Here is a 6,036-nt window from a genome sequence, read left to right on the forward strand (position 1 = left end):
TCCTTTCCCTCACAGTCCATCTCCAAATTCTATTGATCCCACCTTCTCATTTAATAGGAAATATGTAGGTGGATGCCTCTCTTTAGAAAAGATCCCATAATGAGAAAACCTTCATTTCATTTTAGAATGCAAATTGTTTTTGAGATCTCTACCAAGATTTCTCACAAGGTCTTCCTTATCTCTAGGCTGTAAGACCTTTTGCAACTTGCCTCTAAAAAATTTAAGTTATATATGCATACTACTAACAGGTAGGGCTCCACTGTATTCCACCCCTGCAGGGCAAAAAGACCCTTTAAATATTTGCAAAATTGCCCCCAGGGAAACCCAGGCCTTACATTAAAAAAGCACATTCCACTACAAAATAGGCAATATTATTCCATACTTTCCAAATTTCCCTCTAAGTTTTCAAAATGGAAATTTTGTCTCAATGTTTACTGATCAACAATCTTATATCCATATATTATTCTTTTATAGAAGCTTTTCAGTAGCAGTCCCTCTAGTTACTGAATATAAACAAGTCCTAAGGGACATCTCCACTGCTACTAAACCCTCCATCATTTGTACTTACATCCTCCTAAAGCCACCCTGTTTTGCCCGAGTTTCCCCATACATCCCTTGGTTCACAGCTCAACTGCACGGGAAAAAGATTTAACTTTCCTCATTAGCCCCATCATCTCATTCACTGAACAAATATTATCTATATGGGTTTTCTTAGTCTAGTGACTAAGTCAAATTTATACCCGTTTTCATAACAAGGAAGAGCCAAAACCTTAAATTAAAAACCTATACCATAACCCTCACCACTTTCCTTAATATATGCCTTGTGGCTAAGAAATAGGTCCAATGCTTCTAGTCACCCACTGAACGCTGCCTTTTTCATTTTTATGTTAAATATGTATTTGTGCAGAAGAGTCTCCTTTGTGAAGTCATAAAAATAAAAAAATTTTGTCTAGGACTAACAGGAAAACAAAACTTAAAAAAACGATGAGGCTGGGGGCATAATTGATAGTGCTACTACTAAGTGCTTCACAAAAGTACTTACAGAGAAAATAAGGAAGTACAAGCTTAAGAGAAAGAGCAGTATGGTCATGGTCTTTTCCCTTCTTTGCTTTACCCCCTACTTCCTGGAAACAAGTTAAGCTTAGAGGGTTAAAGGCAGTGTCTGTGCATATAGTCAGGTGACGTATACCTTAAACTGCACAGGAGGCACTGAGGTCTGAGAGATCACATGTCCTTTCCTCTCTAGCAGAGAAAAGTCTAAGTGTTACGGCAGTGTTTCAAATACAATAATACTGGAAAAGAGGAACTGCAAATAAGTAAGCGGGTCTGGGGCATAAAGAAAGATGTGTGTCTTGAACCTGAATCTTGAAGGACAAGTAGAAAACTAAGGAAATTAGATTTGCATGTATAAAGACTCAGAGACACAAAAGAATTTAGGGCACAGGTGTCAAACACAGGCCCACTGGCCGAATCCAGACTGGCAGCCTGTTTTATCCGCAGGGCACCTTGTTTCTACCCGGTGTCAGTGCCAGCTCCTTGCACCCAGTTAAGGAGAAGTTACATTTATACAGCCCTAAAATCACACTCGGCCCTCTGAAGGCAACCGTAAGGCTGATGTGCCCCCGGTGAAAATGAGTTTGACACACTTGATTTAGGGGATTCACAGTTATTTGAGACAAGTACAGGGTGCATACAGATTAAGCAGAAATGAGATGGAACACGAGAGATTCATGAAGCTACAGTATAAAAAGACTTGTATGGGAACACTAGATACTTGAAGTTCTTGGTCACTGCTTTATATCCAGAACCCAAGACTGACTGCTACTTAGTAGGTTCCAATTCTAAACTTAAATATAAAAGAGGGTGTGTGGACTTTTGGTGATTACCCCTATTTCTCCCCATATAGAACTCCCTATAATGGTATTCTGACAACTTCTTTACCAAGGAATACCCCAGCAGCCTTGTTCCACCTCTCAGACCCCACCTCTAGGAATCCGCAAGCTGTCATCAAACTGCATCAACGCAGCACTACCCAGTGCCAACCCCTCTTTGTCTTCACCTCATTTTAACCTGGTGAGCAGCTTGAATAAACCTCCCTCATACTGAGATGGGAGGGAGCAAACCAGTTCCTTTGATGGCACTGCAAGAGGAAACAGGACCCTCAAGGTGCTGTTACTTCAACTTACAGAAACAAGTCTCATTATTGAGTGTGTCGTATACCTTCAACATTCATATAACTTTGTTCCCAATCCCCCAAATTCGGTTGCCCAATTAAGTATATGGGCTAGATGTGTTCTGCCAATTCTCCCACAGCACGGCCCTGAGAGCGGGCTTTCTAAGTATTTAATTCAGGAGCCTCGTTCTAAGTTTTAAAGAAAACCTGAAGGTGGTGGCCTCCAGAGATTTATGCAGTCCCAACCATTACATTCCACTACGCGGCTCCTATCCCCAGCTGTCCTGATAAAAAGCTGTCATAACAAAACTAGTTCAGGAAAGGACACTCGAGGCAATTCTTCAGGTGGAAGTGCTGAACCCTGTCCAGCCTCACCCATTTATGAGTCAGGCTCCAAGTCAAGTTAGACATAAATCTCCACAGGGTCTCTCCTTCCCATTAGCTAACCTACGCTGTATGACAGGCACCCATATGTCCCCAGGCCAAAGCAGACCACACTATCCTTTTGGTATTTCTTTACTGTGAAAGACTTACTAGCTTGGCAACAAATGGAAAAGGCCTGCTTTAATCCATTGTTTCATTCTGATGTAAACTTTTTGAAGAAAATGCTTTGAAAGTTTGTACTTCATTGTAGGCATTGAAATGTCTCTTCCATGTCCACTTGGGAACTGCATATACTAAGATAAGATATTTAGGCTGTAGGTTTACTAAGTATGAAGTTTGCTGAAACTACTATGCCAGAGGCTTTTTTGTTCCATCACCTTCCCATGCCAGGTTTTCAGACTTGAACAGAAAAGCAGAGAAATGCAACAAGCCCGCAACGTCTTCAGTGAGATCAGCTTATACTAGTATACTAGCTCCAGGCTAGTCTTGACTTATACCAAGTTAAGGTTACACCAGGTAGTACAAAACTCAGATTAAATATGATTGGCAGTAAGCAGAGAATAATGTGCAAATTAAGGCATGGGGTTATAAACACACAATGTGTCACTGTGTACTCTCTTAGGTGGTCTCAGGTACAACAGCCACTGTAGACCACTTGGCAATGCACAATCTTAAGGGAGGAGAGTTAACTTCTAAGAATTCAGCTGCTGGGAAAACTGAGAGAGCTAAAGCTGGTTTAGGAAAGACAGTGAAGTAGTCTAGGAAGTGTCAGAAACCAAACTGTTCAAAGTGGGGAAGGCAGGGTAGCATAACACGGATATACTGGCTAGCCACAGACTAAATACTTAGCAGCAAGGAAGGCAGCAAATCAGATTCCGGGGGTGGCGGTGGACCATAACAGATCCCTGGCAAGTGAATCACATGAATGGTTTGGTAAAAAAGAGCCTGAAGGGCCCTCCATTCCCCAATTTCTGATTCAACGTGGCTAGGGTAAAGCCCAATAATTTACATTACTAACAAGTTCCAAGGAGCTATTAATGCTGCGTGATCATGACACCACATTTTCAGAACCACTGGGCCAAGATTCTTGGGATTTTAAGTCCCAGACAAATGAGGTGGGAAAGGCTCCATGAAAGCGACACGGGCACAAAGAAGTGGAAGGGCAACACTCAAAAACCACAGAACAAGAAGTGAGAAAGAAAGAGAATTTGTCAACAGTATCGTAGTAGTAACAGTAACATAATAGCTAAAACTGTATGCCAGGTACCCACTGTGCGCAATGCTCTCCTTACATGCATTATTTCTCTTCATCCTCCAAACAACCCACTGAGGTAGTTATTACTATTATCCACATTTTTCAGACGAGGATGCTGAGAATAAAGATGTTAGTTAGGTGACCTGCCCTCAGCAACAGACTTATACATGCCGAAGCGAGACTGAAATCTTTGGCTTACCACTCCATCACTCGGCACCAACATAAGTAGGTCTCCTCCTCGTACAGATACTGCCTGTAACAATGCTTCTTTTGATCAAAATCACACTTTCAATGCTAATTATAGATTTGCTTTTCCATAGTAGGAAGATAATTCAGGTTAACTCTCCACTTCACAGACAATCCTAAAACAAGACAAATCTAAACACAGTTGAGGAGGGAGGCTACCTGGTCTTCTGAAGCCAAAGTTTGCTACTTTATGTAATTGCAGTTTTCAGCCTGGACACCTGCAAATGCGAAGGGAACTCTGACCACACTTTCAGTCACCAGTCTTGCATGTGGAATAGCCTGGCCCCAATTTTTTCCTTCTCCATTTATCTCAAGTAATTGTTATAAGGATTTTAAGTGAAAATAGGTAAAGTGGTGTTGCAGTTAGACTTAGTGGAATTAACTGTTAATTACCATTACATTCCAGTGTATTGTGGGATCATGAGCTCAACGCAGAGGTGGTGACTGGAGGGTCAAGAGTGGGAGCTATCACGTTTTTGGAAGCTGATCAACTTACAGCAGGATAAAGGATGACAGAGGAAGAGCAACACATACTGAGGAACAAAGAGTCCCCAAGACTAAACACTAGGAAGAATCATCACTTACGGGAAAATGTATGAAAAAGAAATAACTAATGACATTTCAGAGAAGCAGTCACAGGGAAATTATGCCGAAGCACAAGAGTGGAACTTGCACTATTTTTTAATTAAATACAGTTCATTAATTACAATGCTATGTCCTGCGGCCCGAGAGAAAGGGGCCTCTAGCCCAAACGATCACTTTTTCTAAGTGATCGGCCACTGAAACACAGCAGACGGTCGAGAGAACCAGAGCTGGTGCCGGATTTCAGCAACAAAGATACTGCAAAACCTTACTAGGAAGCTACACCCCTCCGCGCACGCGAATAGGGAGTTCCTGGCCGCCCCTTCCCCACCCGCTCAGACTCCTCCGCCCGACCGGCTCTCACACTCCAGCCTCGCGGGCCGCGGCGCGGCGGGAAGAGCCACGCGCACCCCGGAGCCGCTTACGGCTGTACCAGCGGGCCCGCACCCCCTCCTGGGTCCACTCTCAGTTCCCATCCGGTCCCGTAACCCACCACCCGCCCTCTGGCTCGCCGCCTGTGACGAGTCTACAGACTTAGGTATTTACCTGGAACTCCACCGCGCCGCCATTACACCGGATGTACGTCACTTCCCTTTCCTGGCCCAGGCAGGAGAAAAGCGGAACGTGAAATACCCAAAAACCTGACGCTACATTGGCTTTGATACGTTATCGTAGTGATTTATTTTAAGAATCGTATCGTAATACCAGATTCAGAGCAGTCGGTTCGGCCACTTCCCAAGACGGCAAATTGACATAAACTACAAAGTCCAGCATCCACCTCCTGTGACGGTGGAAATGGCGTAAGCAAGTGTAATTAGGCTGACAAGGCCGCAGTGTACGACGGGAACTGTAGTTTTTTGGAGAAGCGCCGGAGAGTACCTTCAGGCGGCTGGTCGGAGACCTGGTTGGTCGCAGCAAAATCTGCCTTAAAACTATTTCTTCGCAGTTGCAAAAAGTAGACCATAGTAGTCATTTCTCGTGAAAATCTCAAAAAGAGAAGACACCTTTTTTTCTGGCTTTTTATAGTAATTAAACCGAAAATCAAAGCAAAAATACTACTAAGTGTTACATGCCTACTAAATTCCAAGATTTCAAGGCCAAAGTGAATGGATGAATGTTGGACCATAAACAAAGTGAAGTAATGAGGAGACGCTAATTCTGTAGAGGAGAAGATGCCTCTATTTTAGGTTAAGACACCAACCAGCTCGTGAGCCGTGGTGAGAGTAAGGAGATTGCCTGGCCAACTTGGAAATATCGGCCTGTGCAGGGATCAGAGGTAATCAAAGTGTTTTCTTAAGCTTTACTTTTCAGTAGTAACAAAACTTGAAAGTTCATCTACTTGTTACTGTTTTGGGATCTATATTTCCCTAAAACAACTATATCTTTGTGTTCCTCA

The 6,036-nt window shown here is 43.0% G+C and overlaps 1 protein-coding gene across 1 annotated transcript in view; it reads right to left on the reverse strand.

Moving 5' to 3' along the window:
• CWC22 (CWC22 spliceosome associated protein homolog) overlaps window positions 1-5,303 on the reverse strand; it is a 51,654-nt gene extending 46,351 nt beyond the window's left edge. The window contains exon 1 of the mRNA XM_024561529.3: window positions 5,187-5,303. The gene's annotated coding sequence lies outside the window, so the exon portion shown is untranslated. The remainder of the gene's footprint in view (window positions 1-5,186) is intronic.
• Window positions 5,304-6,036: the final 733 nt, after the last annotated feature.

This window comes from Desmodus rotundus, chromosome 2 (assembly GCF_022682495.2).
Source record: "Desmodus rotundus isolate HL8 chromosome 2, HLdesRot8A.1, whole genome shotgun sequence".
NCBI classification, from domain to species: domain Eukaryota; kingdom Metazoa; phylum Chordata; class Mammalia; order Chiroptera; family Phyllostomidae; genus Desmodus; species Desmodus rotundus.